At 48.1% G+C, this 17,561-nt stretch overlaps 1 long non-coding RNA gene across 1 annotated transcript; it reads left to right on the forward strand.

Moving 5' to 3' along the window:
- Positions 1-10,358: 10,358 nt before the first annotated feature.
- On the forward strand, positions 10,359-17,102 carry LOC120097877 (uncharacterized). The gene is made up of 3 exons (XR_015642002.1): positions 10,359-10,465; positions 16,618-16,789; positions 16,991-17,102. It is a non-coding gene; the product is annotated as an uncharacterized LOC120097877 (long non-coding RNA).
- The last annotated feature ends 459 nt before the right edge of the window (positions 17,103-17,561 follow it).

Consider the following 17,561-nt stretch of genomic DNA (forward strand, 5'->3'; position numbering starts at 1 on the left):
GATGGGAGAGAAGTCAGGGACACAACATAGAGGAAGATCCCTTGGGCTCCAGCCTGTCCTTCAAGTCTTCAAGTACAGTGAAAAGGCCCTGAATCAAAAAATAAGCTGGGAAGTGATTAAGGAAGACACTCTGGACATTGACCTTTGACCCAAATACATGCACGTACGCACACATTCTTGACCCAACATGCACGCACGCACGTACGCACGCACGCACGCACGCACGCACGTAAACAAAAGGTACAAGTAGGCATTCTATGTTTTACTCACTATAGAGTAGTTGCTTCCCTAGAATGAGAGAAAACGGATGCTTTCCCCCCAAGTAATCACGTCTAGAAACCTTCTAACGAAAGGCATAGCGAGGGCCTGGGATACAGCTTGCCTGTGGAGCACAGGCGAGCGAGGAGAGGGTAGAGACGGTGAGCGCCCCTGGACTGGGGACTGGGTTACTTAATTATTCCCCTTTAGGGGGTTTTCTTTAGGACTGAGTTTTCTCTAATGTTCTTTGGTGGAGACTCCAAGCTGGTTTGGTGTCCAGCTTCTCCTTAGTCACCTCCCTTTTTAAGTGTGACACATGCTACGGTGGTTGAGTCACTGACCCACTTTCCTGGATGAAAGGACAGTTTTTAAAGCGGATAATAAAAAAAAAAAAAACTGGAGGGGGGAGTTTATTTTTTGTTGTTGTTGTTGTTTTGTTTTTTGGTCTTTTTTTTTCTTAACATTACTCTAAAGCTTAACGGTTATAGAGTGTAACCATATAGGGGGGATATAAGCTACATACCAGTTAGATGTCATTAAAGGAATTTCTGAGGCCCTGTCAGTTACTACATGCAATATCTATAGAATTCCAGTATATTTAATAACTTGTTAATAAAAGACCCAGTTGTGGGCTCAAGGTATAGTGCAATGGCAGAGCATTTACTTAGCATGCGTTGGGCCCTTGGTCACATCCCCACCACCTCTGAGGGGAGAAGAGATCTGTGAATGAGAAGTATTAGTAATGTCTGTCTTTGGACATTAGAAATTATAACACACCAGCTATGGGGAGAAGCATGGAGAGAAGACCATGCCTGGTTATTTGTCCAGAATTCTCTACTGTCCCAAGAAGCAAGTGTCATGAGTCCTAGGTGCTCCTGCTGAGACGGTGGTTGGTGTCCTATGTCTCTCCAGTAGAGCAGGTGGGTGGGCTCCTACCCACTTGCTGCCCTAGCCCTGTCTCCATACTGAACTTCCAGTGCTGGATATAGGGGCCCATTGCACTGACTCAGCCTTGCTCTTACCTGTGCCACGAGGTCAACCCCAGTGCCCGGAGGGAAAGCAGATGGGCAGTGTGCTCGCTTTGAGCCTGTCCGAGTCTCCACATCCAGTTCAGCCCAGTGCTTCTTCTAGCCTATGTTCTCAGCATCTTCACTGTGGTGCTTTGTGTATAAGGGTGCTCCTTTGATACAAGTACACATACACACACATACACTGGCCTCCTTTGGCCTAGCTGTGGCCTTCGCTTCCATCTAGGTTCTTCCAGCTAGAGGAACCTATGTCTTGGTAAGTCTTATTACGGGCTGAATTGAGGTCTGAGATAGTCGACAGTCACCCACAAACGCTGGGAAGCAGGCTCACAGACAGAACAGCGTCAAAATACTTCAACAGCCCAGAATGGACAGGATGAATCACAACACGAGCTGTTACACAGTAGAAATAGGATGTAGGGTTCTCCTTCGTGGGAAGAGGTATCCAGGGCTGGGCTCGTAACATTCCAGGAGTGTACTAAACTAAAACGAGCAAGGCCTTGGATCCCATCCTCAACGCTGCACAATGAAAGGCACAGTAAGGAAAAAAGCAAACAGTCACAGTGAGGGGAGGGGAATTCCTTCAAGCTCCTGTGAGTCAGAGCCCCAGGAAATGGGAGGTTGTGTCTGGGCTGACACATCCAGATACTTGTCCCCTGTCTCTGCAAAAGCAGCCGGAGGTACAGCAGAAAGCCAGTCTCCGGCCACACTACCTTGGACACACCCAATCTCGCCTGATCCCAGAAGCTAAGCAGCGTTAGGCCTGGTTAGTGCTTAGATGGAGAACATTCTCTAGGAACTGGAGAGACGGCTCAGCAGTTAACTGCTCTTCCAGAGGACTCGGGTTTGGTTCTCAACATCCATGTTGGGCTGTTCACAACCACTTCTAACTCCAACTCCAAGAGACACAATGCTCTTTTAGCTCAGACACCTACATGCACATGGCAGGTACACACGCACGCGCTCACACACACACACACACACACACACACCTGACAAGATGTGGGTAGGGAGCATCATAGTCATGAAGAGCATGACCAAACATTAAGAAAAGTGCTAATTATCAATTATCCAGACAGGCGATGAGTTGACACTTGCGACACCGAAGGGTCAAGTACACCAAAGGGAAGCCTTTTTGGTCCAAAGAATTGTCTTCTTCCTCCAGAACCATGAAGAAGAGTGTTGACCTCCTACCAACATGGCTCCCTTCCTACACTTGGTCGCCAATGTTTCAGGTTGGGGCTCCGGAGTTATGGTCCTACAGGGGTGGCCTCCATGCCTCCCAGATTTATTGGTAGATAGAAGCAGTCATTAGGGGTGCCACCCCTGATCATTTTCTCTGTCCTCTTGGTGTCCCTTGGCCTTGGCATTTCAAGGCCCTCTGTTATCTCAGTGTTATGCCTTACAAATCAAAGGAGCCACATCGACATGGGAAACCCAAAGAAGTAGTACAGTAAGCAAGCGTCGATGCCAACGGGAATCATTGCAGCCCCCACTTCCTGCCCAGAGTCCCTAAAAATGATAGAAAACAGAGTTGGGAATGGATCTTAGTTGGTAAGGGGCTGGTGTGCAAGCACGGAGACCTGAATCCCCAGAATCCACACGAAGATCCAGATGTAAGGCCGAAGCTTCATCAGCAGCCAGCAGTGCAGTGTCCAGGGTCCAAGCCCTGTGCCTGGACAAGGAGGGGGGCAGGAGCCAACATGGGGCCTTTCAGAGGGGTAAAAGGAGTCTACAACAGAAGGGAGATGCGGGGGCTTTTCCTTGAGAAGTAGAAAGACAGCCTTTAAAGGTGAGTACAGTGATGCACACCTATAATCCCAGCACTTGGGAGGCAGAGGCAGGAGGATTGCAAACTCAAGGCCAGCAGGGGCTCCATGACAGGGACCTGCTGGGGTTGAAATGCCGAGCTTTCTATTGTATAACAATTGTATAATGGATTTGTTTACTAACTTCAAAGAGGGAACTGTCTCAAAATAAAAACAGTTCCGGTGTGTGTGAGTTCCGGTGGCTGCCTACACACACACACACACACACACACACACACACATAGGGCCTTCTGAACAATTGAGCCCTCATCCATTGAGACCTTTCTGCCACAGGCATTTTGCTGGTTAAAAAACATGTTTCAGGTCTTATTAGAGGTTAGGAATACGGCTTAATGTGACAGAGTGCTTGCCTGGAATGCACAGTGTCCTGGGTTCCGTCTCCAGCATCGCATAAGCCCCACCCGCATGGACATTCACACCCATAATCTCATCACGTGGGAGGCCGAGGCAGAAGAATCAGAACTTCAAGGTCATTCTTGGCCGCATTGTGGGTCAATTTTGGAAACTAGAAAACCTTCACATATGGAAGTTGCCGGGAGTCCCAGCTGGCTGGAAGGGACAGGGGTCACTGAAGTTATTAAATCACCAAAGATCTGGGCTGTATCCCATCTCTACTTGGACCAGAAAATTTCATATGAGGAACATTTGCCATGGATGGGGAGATTGTTGGGGCCCCATAGTACCAGTAAGAGTAGAGGCTTGGGGTAACTCTGGATTATGAACTACACAGCCTTAGAAAAGGCTGCCATGAGGAAAACATTTGGAATACAGCTGGCCTTGCCCTGTGTCTGTGCCCTACCGAGCTAGTGTGGATTCTAGGGGACAGAAGGAAAGCTTCAACTCAGGAAGAGATGGGGATAGATAAGGACGGGTAGGTGACTGCGGGAGGTAACAGAGCAGCCCATGAGGGATCCCCAGGGCTGTGGTTGGGGAGCAGAACACACCTCTCCCAGCCAAGTGTCCCCAGCACATCCAACGCTACATCGCCCACTTATAAAGAGAAAGGTGACTCTGAGAGACAGTATTTGAAGAAGGTTCAAGATTCTGTAGGCCACGAACAAGGTCCCTTGGGAAGACAGAGTGGGATTGGGCAGCACGGCTCAGTGAGTAAGGCATCGGCTGCCAAGCCTGACAGCAGGAACTTGACCCCCAGGGCCTACATGGTGGAAAGAGAGAACCAACTCTCGTAAGCTGTCCTCTGACCTGTGCACACGAGCCATAGCACATACAGGGGCACGTACACATGTATTGCAAAGATAGATAGATAGATAGATGATAGATAGATAGATAGATAGATAGATAGATAGATAGATAGATAGAACAAAGGAGTGATGGAAGCAAGGAAGAAGATGTAGGAGACAACAGGAGGCTGGGAAGGAGGAAAAGGAAGTTGTTGACAATAACGTGGAATAATGGAAACGGAAGAGGAAGACGCCTGGACCAGTAACCCAGGAGTGATCAGACACCTTTCGTTCTACAGCTCTGTCAGGTTTCCACTCTGGAACAAGAGCAGGAATTGCAGTGATAAGAAACTGGTCGTCTGCCTTGAAGAGAAAGGAGGGCGGGATGGAGGGCTGGGGCCTGTGCCTTGGTGGGGCTCAAGGAAGGCAAATCTTGAGGATGGAAGGACTGAAGAAACCCACTGTGTGTGGACAGCATCAGGACCCTGAAAGATGACTGACCGTGTGACTTGAAACTTCACAACTTGGTGAAACAGGTAAAACTACTTGGTCAGTCCTCCTCAGTTTTCTCAGTAACTATGAGATCAGATGCTTCCTGGGTATGCTCTTTGCACCTTTGCTGGACTACATATCTATCTGGGTCAACATTCCTTAGAGTGAAGCAGCTCCCTTACTGTAGGAGCCCAAGGCCATGCTACAAGGGCTGGTGTCACTCAGCAAGTATAGGAGACCTGGACTTGGATAAGCTCTGTAACCTAGTCAGCATTCTAACTTGTCAGCACAGTCTGTAATCATCTGAAAAAGAGGCTCAATTGAAAAATTGTCTTTAATAGGTTGGGCTGTGGGCCTGTCTGTGAGGAATTGCTTTAAGGACCCAACCCACCGTGAGTAGAACCATTCCCTAGGCAAATGGTCCTGAGATGTATAAGGAAGCTTGCTAGCCCTGAGCCTGAACAAGCCAGAGAAAGCCAGCAAGCAGTACTCCTCTGTGGAGTCCCTATTTGGCTTCCTGCCCTGATTTCCCACCATGATAGATTACTATGTGGAAATATAAGCCAAACAAACCCTTTCCTCCTCTACCTTGTTTTGGTCAGAGAGTTTATCGCTGCAACAGAATGGGGCATTGTGTCACTGAGACCCAAGAGGAACTCTTACTTGGAGGTCTTGCTAGCTACCAGCATGGTGGCAGAAACCTTGCCAAGAAACCTCCGCTCTTGAGGAGTTTTAAAGTCACTGGTAGAAGAAACAACCAAAATACTAACAGCAACAACAGTTGGGAGAGGACACTAGCAAGAAGGGTGTGGAAAGAGCATGCCTGTTACTGAAGCCATTAGGGTCAAAGCCTGGGACCTGGCAGCCATAGAAAGACAGTGTAAGCCAGTTCCTCGACAGGCCAATTAAGGACACTGTGAGGGATTGCCTTAAGGACCCAACCCTCTGTGAGTAGAACCGTCCCCTAGGCAAAGAGACAAGTGACAATGAAAAGGCAGAGAAGGAGATGTATTCCATGTGGCCACATTGCGAAGAGGAAGAAATAAAGGGGTCCAGTGGGAACCCCCATTTGCCCAAGTCTATTTTTAGGCTCCCAACACGAGGTCTAGATTGAAATGGAGGGTAAGAAGTGTGCACAGCTAAGCAGTCCTGGTCAATGTGTTGGTCCCATCTATCACAGTTGTCTTGCTTCTAGTCTCTTCTGAAGAGTTGTCAAACCGTGTGAAAATGTCTTCCTGGGAAGTAAATTCCTCTGAGTGACAGAAGCTTCAGCCTTTGCTTCCCCCCAGTGTGAGGCTCCTATGAAAAATTTAATTAGTTGAGGTCTGTTGCGCCAATAGTCTGATAGTCTAAGGAAGGGACACCAGTGGATCTGAGTATCTCCTCTCCTACCGGGGCTTGACTCTCTTCTGCAGCTATGAACAGGGAATGAAATGCCGTGGAGTGAGTAAGGTGCCTGGCCTAGAGAATGGGACACTTCTAGACTGGAAGGAAGATGGAGTAGGGAACACAGGCAAGCCACAGAGTGATGCTCCAGTCAATGGTGGACCTCAAGTCCAATGGTAATCTCCTGAGATTATTGCCTGTGGCGTCACAGCCATCGTAGTTTGTGTAGACACACACACACACACCCTCTGATATCCTCACAATACCCTCATTGCCTAGCAACACATTTCAGAGTATTTACATCAACAAAGGCCTTGTTAACCTACTACCTTTCTTGATAGAAAAATAGACAACTGAGGCATTGTACATCCCAGAAATGAACTTACCTAGAGGCTAAGTAGGAGATACAATTGGAAAACCAGGCTGGGGAGGTGGCTCAGTTGGGTAATGTTTATTGTTACAAGCATGAGGGCCTAAATTCAGGCATGGCTGCATGTGTCTGTAAGTCACATTGCAGGAACAGAGTCAGGTGGATCTTTGGAGCACCCTGACCAGTGAGACTAGCTAATAGGCTTCTTGAACAGGTGACTAAGGAAACCCCAGGCATCAACCTTTGCCCTCCACCTCTACCAACCCTGCCCCTACATACACGTGAAGTCACAAGTAAACACGGGGCCCAATTCCCATTGAACCTTGGCTTTCAGCCTTAAGAAGTGGCCCTTACCAGGTACAGCAGTGCACTTCTGTTGAGGTCTAGTGATCCACAGAGGTCAAAAGGAAAGAAAAGCATGTCTGCAGGAGTGAGAGAAGGTCTGAGAAACTCCTGGGTGGATGCCAGGCCCAACTATCCAGGGCTTAGGTTTCCAGTTCTTCTCAATCCCTCAGCATGAAGTTCTGCACAGCCAGCTGCAATTCTCTTGCGAGCCTCCCCATCCCATGAAGAAAGCTGACCATCAGTGCTTCCAGTGCAACCGTACCGGTAGGGCAGAGGGACATCCCAGAACCCTCCCTTATCCTGTTACAAGACTGGATATGGTTAAAAGAGCACTACACAGCCAATGACCCCCGTTCATCTCGGAGTTTGGCTTCAATATTTCTTTTTCCTTGTCCTCCGCACAGGTGCTGGTTGGCCCAGGGAAAGGAGAAGAAGAGAATTGGAAGAGGAGGGCATAGCTGGAGGAGAGATAGAGGCTATTGTGTAGAGAGGAAGAGAGAGAATGCAAAGAACACGAGGAAGTGAGTTGGTCAGGAAGGAAGCAGGTCATGTTTCTGATGAGAAGGAAGATGGTGGGCCGTGGGGTGATGCAGGTGAGCGCTATGGGGAGATCAAGATGGACTCCAAGAGCTCCTGAAGCACAAGCTGATGGCGAGCATGGAGAAGTTTGTCTCCCGTGCCCACAACTTATTGAACTCTTAAGTTGCCACACAAACGGCATTTTCCACTGAGCAGCTCAGAAGGCTAATGTCTGTGAATCCTGGTCAGGCCAGAGAGCAGAGCAGAAAGGAGCCCTGGGTTTCCTTAGCACCCACCTCACACGGTTTCTGCTTCATGCTTTCTCAGTCGCAAGCGACATGCTTAAACTCCCCAGGGTTAGAACCTTCCTCATCCGGGAGTGAGGCTAATCTGAAGAAGAGACTTGTGGTCCTCCCTCTGGCTGTCAGATTACTAAAACGATGGATGCCGGGGAAATTGGAATTTTCCAGGAATCACTTGCTGAGAGAAGGGAAAGGACAAAATCTGGTACCAGTCAGTCATCTTATCTCCTGGAAAGAGATTTCACACCGTTCTGGCAACTTGTCAGACCACCTTGCAGAGCAGGCCAGAGACACGTATGACGTGCAGGAGCACAGTCTAATTATCCACACCCTCAGCCCCCTAGCTAAAGGTAAACCTCAAGGCGGGACTCTGAAGATGGATTCCAGGAGTCCATCTTTGCTCCTCTCTGGAGGTGGCCTCACAGAATCAATATCCTTTTCCTGATTTTATGTCATTTGTTTGTTCCATGGGCTTAGTGAGGAGAGGTTATTTCTCCACCAGTGACATGAGCCAATTCAGGCCAGAGTCAAGTGTGCAAAGGCAGGTTTATTGGAAAGCCGCTCTCAGGTGAGTTCACTGGTGCCAAGGAGGGTCCAGGGAAGTCACCATAGGGACGGAGACCAAAGGAAGGGGACAGAGACAGAAAGTGAGCACAGTCAGAAAAGAGAGAGGGGTTGGGATGACCAAATTGTCTGGATTATATAGAGAAGAGCTCTACGGGGGAAGGGGAAACCAGAGAAGGGGGAAGGGGAAGTCCAGCCCCTGGGCTGACAAATTCAGGGTAGAAGACAGGGTATGCCAGGTAGGCCTGAGGGATGCTGGGAGAACCTGGGGGCCAGGTTCATTTTGGCATGTTAAATATACACATCAGCTGTTTGTCCTGGGTCTGAATCCCAACAAGGAGGAAGAGGACTGAGAACAGTCTCTCTCTCTCTCTCTCTCTCTCTCTCTCTCTCTCTCTCTCTGTGTGTGTGTGTGTGTGTGTGTGTGTGTGTGTGTGTTTGCTTTCTGACTATAGAAACTATGCAGGCCACCTCATGCCATATTGTTGGGAGAATTTCTCTCCTAGGGGGACATAAACTATGTCAGTTCCCTCCTTAAGGTCCCAAGCACAAAGTGAAGTTCACTCTAGAACCAGTGAGTTTACTGAGCTCACTTTCGAGCACAAGTGAGAGGCACTCACTGACAGGAGGCTGAGCAGTCCCAGAGGAAAGTCTTCACCCAGTACGATGACGGCCTCCTGTCACATCCATGGTGCCCCATCTTAGCTTCCCCCAGCCTATACTGTGTATGTCAGCACCATCTGAGACCAGTGGTTATGTGCAGTTAGGGCAGAAGTGAAAACAGATGGCTGGGGGCGTGGCTAGAGTCCCAGGTGAAGGTCCATACCCTCTCCGTCTAAGACGGCATGCCAACAGTCAACAAACTAGATTGTGACGGACTCTTGCCAGCGGGCACAGCAGGCGTGATAACGACGATGACAGCTATTTTGCTGGAAGAATCATGTCCTGGTCCTTTTCCCACCATGATGGGCTGCACCCTTAAACTGTGAGCCAAAGTACACCCTTCCTTCCTTCCTTGAGTTGCCTTGGTCACATACTTTGTCCTAACGGATGCATTCCTTAAGCAACACAGCATCCAGTTGTGCAGTATCCGGCTGCTACGGCATCTTCACGGAGTGAAGGGCTGCACGGAGTCTAGAAAAGACTGGTGACACATAAAAGTGATATGCAAATCCTGTGCTGCTTACCTAAAGATGTGAGCATCTATGGGTTTTAATTTCCTCCTGGGTCTTTGAACCGTTTCCATGGATACGTAGGAACAACTGTAAAGCTCTTTAAAATGCATCTGCCCATGAAAGAAGGAGGCATTCTCCAGATGCCTCAGCCTTGATGCACAGGCCGGGCCTGGCTCGTGAAGAATGGGGGAGGAGATGGAGAAACTCCTAGTCATCTGTGAAGAGGAATGCATAATCACAAGTTATGTTTGGTTCCTTTGGTTTGTGGCTGCTCTCCTGTCGCATGCTTCGGGTGGCCTCTAAGATCACCTCTCCCTCACTGCAGAACAAAACTAAGACCATTATTTGTATAATTCGGGTGAAAGCAGTGAGTCTTTTGAGATTGTAAATGAGTACGTCTTTTAGAGAAATCACGATAATTGTCTGTGTTCTCCGCTTCACTGCCGGGAACATGCAAAGCGGAATGAAACCTTGTAAGCCGCCCATAAAACTCATTCCCTCCAGGAGGACGAAGTCGTAGCACTCACTCTTGGCCGCACGCAACGGGGGCAGAACTGAGAAGAGTGCCCCGCTTCCTGTTCATGGAGCTTGAAAGTAAATTCACCTCCTTGTCCCACAAGGAGGCAAAGTAGGATATAAAAGCTGGTAAGTGTTTAGGTGAGAGTGTACGTGCTCAGTCATGCGGTTGGCTTCCTCGAAGTACAGAAGAAGAGAATAAAAGGAATAAAGAAAAGCCTCTGTGATGGTTAGTGTATGTTCGGCCCAGGAAGTGGCACTGTTAGGAGGTGTGGTCTTGCTGGGGTGGGTGTGGCCCTGTTGGAGTAGGCGTGGCCTTGTTGGAGTAGGTGTGTCATTGTGGGCTGGGGCTTTAAGACCTCATCCTAGCTGCCTGGAAGCCAGTATTCTGCTAACAGTCTTCAGATGGAGATGTAGACCTCTCAGCTCCTCCTGCACCATGCCTGCCTGGATGCTGCCATGTTCCTGCCTTAATGATAATGGACTGAACCTCTGAACCTGTAAGCCAGCCCTAATGAAATGTTGTCCTTGTAAGAGTTGCCTTGGTCATGGTGTCTGTTCACAGCAGTACAACCCTAACTAAGACAGCATCAAACAGTAGCTAAGCAAAAGAAAATGCCAGGGATGGCTGGAGTTATTGTGCTTATCAGTTTTGTCAAGTTCTCTCCTACCAGGGAGTCCCACGATTCCTCTCCAAGACCTTCCATCAGGTGATTTGCTGTGTGTGTGTGTGTGTGTGTGTGTGTGTGTGAGAGAGAGAGAGAGAGAGAGAGAGAGAGAGAGAGAGAGAGAGAGAGAGAGACTCATACCTGCAGTGCCAAAGGACCATCCCTTGTTTTGGAGTTACAAGTGGGTGTGAGCCTCCTTATGTGGTACTGGAAGTTGAACTTGGATCCTCTGCAAGTGCAGCAAATGCCTTTAACCACAGAGCCATTTCCCCAGCCCTCTGAGGTTCTTGATAGTTGAGTCCCAAAGACATACATGGTGTCAGATGAGAAAAGTGTGCCCATGTGCACTGTGTGTGCGTGTGTGCGCGAGCGCGCTCACATGTATGTGTGTGTGTGTGTGTGTGTGTGTGTGTGTGTGTGTGCGTGTGTGTGTGTGTGCTTGCTCTGATCTTCTTATAAAGCCAGGAATATCCAATCACAAGGCTCCACCTGATGACTTTATCTGACCCTCATCACCTCTCAAGGCTCATCCTGTCAACACCACTGAGGGATCGTTTCCACCCTTTTAGCTTCTCACGTTGGGGAATAAATACATTTCAACACCTGAAGCCTTCGGGGACTTTTTAAATCCACATCCAAACCCTTCCCACCAAGCAGAGCTCCACCCTACGCCTGCAGTAATGCCTTCACAATGCAGCCTGACAAAGAGCAACAGCAGACCATAGTGTTGAGTCTTCATGGGAACTTGAGATGTACATTAATGCAGTTCTGTAGAACACAGAGATGGAAGCCCCAAGCACATCTCTGCAATCCTCCTTCGGAGCCATGATTGGAGGAGGTCATGGGAGGCTGGGAAGCCTGGGAGAGCAGATCTGGAAGCTTCTTAAAAACAACAGCAACTCTGCCCAGGTAGAACAGAGTTGTTCTCCCTGGAGTACAAGTGCTTCTGCTTGGGAGAGCACAACAGTGCCCCTCTCCCACAAAGCTGGGAAAGTACCAAACCTGAGATCAAACCTGAGATCTCTGTGATGGCGACAGTTTGCGATAACAACAATATATGAACGCGGATGTCTTTTCCCTCACAATTTTAAAAATGGGAGAGTTGTTCTTAATGTAACTCTTAGTAAGACTAAGACACGACGTTTCAATCTTCTCATTTTATTAAAAGAATACTTTCCTTTGCATTTAAAAGACGCATGGTTGGGGTTGGGGATTTAGCTCAGTGGTAGAGCACTTGCCTAGCAAGCGCAAGGCCCTGGGTTCGGTCCCCAGCTCCGAAAAAAAGAAAAAAGAAAAAAGAAAATAAAATAAAAGAAGCATGGAGCTGGGCCTGGTGGCACACACCTTTAAGTGAATTTCAGGACAGCCAGAGCAGGAGGAGGAGGAGGAGAGGGGAGGAGGAGGAGGAGAGGAGGTGAGGAGGAGGAAGAGCGGGGAGGGGGGAAGGAGGAGGGGACATACATATGCACACACACACATTCATACACATACATGCACACACACATTCATACACACAGATGCACACACATTCATATACACACACGCACACACACATTCATACACACACATGCACACACATTCATATACACACATGCACACACACATTCATACACACACACACACACACACACACACACACACACACAGAGTAAAAAACAAACAAGCAGTCCCAAAGCAAACGACCAGCTAGCATGTGGCCCTGCCCTGGGTTCTCTGTGTTATCTTCTATGTTATCAGTTGGCCAGGGCACAAAGCCAATGGGTAAGGAGTTGGATTCCACACCCACAGTGGCCTCATTGACTCCGACTTTCTGCTGATCCTAGATATGGGAACCAAGGTGAGAAGCAGCCCTCCTTCACCACTGATGGCTTAGCCCTTCCCCATGAAGGCTAAGGAATGGCTAAGCCTGAGTGGGGGGCTCCTTCCCGTGGTGTCAGCACTTGGGAAGTGGGGGCCTGAAGACTACAAGTTCAGCCCCGTCTTTGGATACGTACGCAGTTTCAGACCTCTGAGCAAGCATAAAACATGGAAAGAGAGAACCAGCTTCACAAAGTTGTCCTCTGATCTACACGCGTGTGCTCAGTGTCTACACATATGCCATTCACACATGGAAGAAGAAGAAGAAGAAGAAGAAGAAGAAGAAGAAGAAGAAGAAGAAGAAGAAGAAGAAGAAGAAGAAGAAGAAGAAGAAGAAGAAGAAGAAGAAGAAGAAGAAGAAGAATCAGTAATAATGGGCAGCCTACTGTGGGGGAACCAAAGAGTTTATTCAGCCTACTTACAGAGCACGGGTGAGGGGTCACTGACAGGGGCACGGGTGACGCTAAGGCAGCCACACTCTTAAGTCTTCACCCAGCATGGATTGCGGTTTTCCCATGAAGATGGTGGCAGTTTGGTTCAGAGAAACAGCAACTTACAACAGCTACCTTGTATGGAATTTACCACCCTGGGGCTCCTCTCCTGTTGGTCTGTCCCAGTGCCACTTGCATCCACCCCAGAGAGTACCAATGATTTGATGGAAATCAGCCACCTTTTTGAGTACAGGTAGAAGGCATCGTAATACCTTTGTATGGCAAGAATGACTGCAGTCCTGTGTTGGGGGTTGGTCTGGTGCTATGCATACAAATGCTAAATTCTGAACCCCAAGATCTGGTTTGCTTTCCAGACGAGTGCATTCTCACATACACTAGCCTCTGTCGTGTAAACCTTGCTCTCTGATTTAAAGTTGATTGGCTAATAAAAAACTCTGGACAGCCAATAAGAAGAAGAAGAAGAAGGCAGAGTTGAGGGTCCTGGGCTTGGGGTCAGAGGTGGAAGCACATGGGAGGGGAAAGGGGTAGAGGAAAAGAAACCAGAGAAGGAGAGAATGGAGAGAAAGAACACGGCCTGATGGAGCAGATCCAGCCCAGACAGGACAAATTCTGGCAAGTAACTTGGGGTATGTGGCTGGGATGTAGCCAGACTAGCTTAGAAAATTAATTTAAAGGCATCAGTCCAGTTAATGTATTGTTAAACTTGTTTGAGTAAATCATTAAGTTTCTGTCTCGATTACTTGGGAACTAGCTGAGTTAGAAAAATATATAAAATATTAAATATTCAACCACAGTGTCTTAGTCAGGGTTTCTATTCCTGCACAAAACACCATGACCAAGAAGCAAGTTGGGGAGGAAAGGGTTTATTCAGCTTACACTTCCACATTGCTGTTCATCACCAAAGGAAGTCAGGACTGGAACTCAAGCAGGTCAGGAAGCAGGAGCTGAGGCAGAGGCCATGGAGGGATGTTACTTACCGGCTTGCTTCCCCTGGCTTGCTCAGCTTGCTTTCTTACAGAACCCAAGACTAGCGGCATTTCCTCAACTGAGGCTCTTTTCTCTGTGATAATTCCAGCTTATGTCAAATTGACACACAAAACCAGCCAGTACACACAGTCTCGTGAAATCTGCATTCGACATGGTTCTAGTCACAATATTAATCTGCCTCTTATTGGTGTCAGGCACATCAAGCTTGTGAAGGACGTATATCTATCCCGTGTCAACAGTGCTTCTAAGAACCCTGGGAGCTGGAAGGTGCCTGGCTTCTGGGATGCAGAGGAAGGCCTTGGTGTGCATCCTGAGATCACTCTGTCACCACTTCACCACTATGCTGAGTTCGAACTGCCACTCCTCCAACCTGTACCTCCCGAATACTGTGACTACAGGCATGTTCTCCCATGCCTTACATGGTGCTGGAGATTGAACTCAAGATATCATGCATGCTAGGCCAGCACTCCACTGCCTGTGAGCTCCAGCCCCCTACTTTACATTTTGTAAAGGCGTGCTTTAGCGTCTCAGTTTTTAAGTACTTAGATGCTTCGGAATGTCAAAGACGAGTGTCGTGTGAGTCTCTGGTTCTTCTCCCAACAGGGCTTCACTGGAGCTTTAGAGCACTGAGTTCTTTGACTCCTGGACTAGCTACACTTTGTAAGTGAGGCAGTTTGGACTTCAAAAGGTACCTGAGTCTTGCCTGTTATCTACAGTTGTGCAGGCCTTCCTGGGTTTTCTTCCATCAATTCTGAAGTCAGCTATCTTAGGTTGTTCTATGGCTGCAAAGAGACCAAGGCACGATCAAAGCACCTTATAAAAGAAAGAATTTAACTGGGGTCTTGCTTACAGTTTCAGAGGGTGAGTCCATGATCATCATTGTAGGAAGCAGACAGTCAATGCCACTGAAGTAGTAACTTAGGAACTATCTGGATCCACAGGAAGCAAGCAGAGACACTGGCCTGGCTGGGGTTTTGAAACCTCAGAGTCCATCCCCAGTGACACACCCCCTCCAACAAGACCAACATCGTCCAATCCTTCCCAAACACTTCCACTAACTTGGGATCAAATATATGACCCCATGGTGGCCATTTTCACTCAGGCCACCACATCAGCTACGCACTGGGAAACTATGTCAGACTGGGTTGTGGCCATCAAGAATTGTTTATTTGAAATACTAGACAGGCCAAAGAACAGAAGACCCCCAGAAGACCCCCCTTGGGGAGTTAAAAATCCTCTCGAGGTTGGTCAAGTCACCTTGGGGAAAGCAATCACCTACTTTATTTGTTCTGGGGAGTATCTCTGAATTAAACGCAGGACTGCAGCTGACCTCTGAACATAGAGCCCGTTTTTTAGTACTGACCAGCACTGTTCTGGCTTTGCAGTTCTTTCCCTGAGCTTCCAGCAGCCGTCGCCATATTTGTAAGATTCTAAATCCACCATCTGAAACAGTACAACACACACACACACACACACACACACACACACACACACACACACGCCTTAAACGCGCAATGGCCAGTCCACTCCCTAACTTCCCATAACTAACACACACTCCCCTACTCCCCTCTGCTATTCCTGAGTTAACACTTTTTAAATCTATATATTTTATCTTTGCTGCCCTGGACCCTGCTGGGCAACCCTCCAGGGGCCGCCTTCCCCTTGTACCTATGTCTCTCCTTTCTGTATCTTTTTTTTTTTTTTTTTGGTTCTTTTTTTCGGAGCTGGGGACGGAACCCAGGGCCTTGCGCTTCCTAGGTAAGCGCTGCTAGGTAAGCGCTCTACCACTGAGTTAAATCCCCAGCCCCTCCTTTCTGTATCTTTCTGGCATGGCCTGTCTCCTCCTCCCTCCTTGTGGCAGAATCCCCTTGGTCCTTCCTTAGTCCCTTCCCAGGAATCCTAAAAGTCCCGCCTCTCTCCCTGCTCAGCCAATGGCTGCTGGTAACTTTATTGACCAATCAAAAGCCAACTGGGGATAGGCTTCCTTTAGTCTTTAGTCCTCTGTGCTCATAGGTACTGCAAACAGGTTTTTGGGTAACATAATTAGCATGAGAACATAGCTGCTTTAACCATCTAACTTTGTTGTCTCTGTCTCCCTTCTGATGTAATAATAAAAGTTATTAATTAAGACAGTGTAGTTTTGTTTGTTTTATTGGGAAAGGGTTTCGTGAAGCCCCGTGGGGCCTCCACTTCACCAGGTAGCCAAGGATGCCCTGGAATTTTTTTTAAGTCTTACCTTAAACAATGTTTGTTTTAATTACATGTATGGGCCTGTATTGTGCATGTTTACGCTGATGCCCTCGGAGGCAAGAAGAGCTTATTGGATCCCCTAGAGTTGCAGTTATGAGGTGTTCTAAACCACGTGATGTTAGTGCTAGGCACCCACTGGGTGTTCAGCAGGAAGGCAAGCTCTGAGGCAGCTCTCCCACCATTGACCTCAAACTTCTGATCCTCCGGTCTCTGCTTCCTGAGTGCTAGGATCACAGACAGATGCTCCATTTGCCTTCATGCTGGGATGTAACCCAGAGCTTGGTGCACACCAGGGAAGCCCTCCGCTAACTGAACTGTAACCCTGGCCCTAGGTCATTCACTTACAACCTTCCTAACGCCTTACATGAATCTTTACAAATCAGTCCTTATTAAGATGTGAAGGGAAATATGTTAATTTGTCGTTATACATTCTTCTAGAATGAGAGCAGCCCCTGCACGCTGGATCTTCAATGGTAACAGAATCGTTAAGAGCATCTGCTTGGCTGTTAATTTCTAATAGACCTCACAGGCAACAATCTGTTCTCCAGGCACAGGCCCTAGCCGTTCTTCACGTCTCTGGGAAGAGATGGCGCTGAGCCAACCACTGCCGGTTTGCTTACATTATTTTCAATTCATTTTATTTATTTATTTGCTGTAAATAGTCTGCCATTGAAGCATGTGACTTACTTAAACAAATGTCACCAAAATTCCATTTCCACGGAATTAAGACTAAGATCTGAGTCGGGGAGAGATGGACACAGTAAAATTCAGAGCATGCCTATTTTGCGAAGTTCTGTGGTATTCTTCCTAGTGGAGAGATTCCTGAAACGGATCAGTCAGAGGCCCAGCAGGCTGAGTTGGAATCATCTTCCACAACCCCTGGACTTACAATCGCAGAGTACTTCTGGGGACATTAAAGCAAGGTAAGTCACTCACAAGCAACTGTGCTTGTGGCGGCTGGACCTAACAGCTCTCTTCTCCTCAGCCTCTTCTCCTGCCCCTTTTCTTCATTCCCACTCCCTTCCTCCCACCTCTCCTACCCTCCATGGTCAAAGATGCCCACACAGGCTAGAGGGACGTCTCCGAAGACCACTTGTTATGAGATGGTGGTCCACTTACTTATCCCACCCGTGCCTTAGTTTCTTTATTTGGAACCTTTGGTACACCTCATTGCACTCGATAATCCCGAGGGTAAAAAGCAAAGAATGATGGGAATTGTAAGAACATCAGTAATACTGATGAGCCCATCCCGGTGACATCATTTTAAGAGCTGCAAGGTCAGGGCTGGAGAGATGGCTTAGTGGTTAAGAACACCATCTGCTCTTGCAGAGAACCCGGACTTTGGTTTCCCAGCACCCACAAGGCTCTTGTAAACTAGCTCT

This window comes from Rattus norvegicus, chromosome 17, assembly GCF_021556685.1.
Source record: "Rattus norvegicus strain SHRSP/BbbUtx chromosome 17, alternate assembly SHRSP_T2T, whole genome shotgun sequence".
Lineage (NCBI taxonomy): Eukaryota > Metazoa > Chordata > Mammalia > Rodentia > Muridae > Rattus > Rattus norvegicus.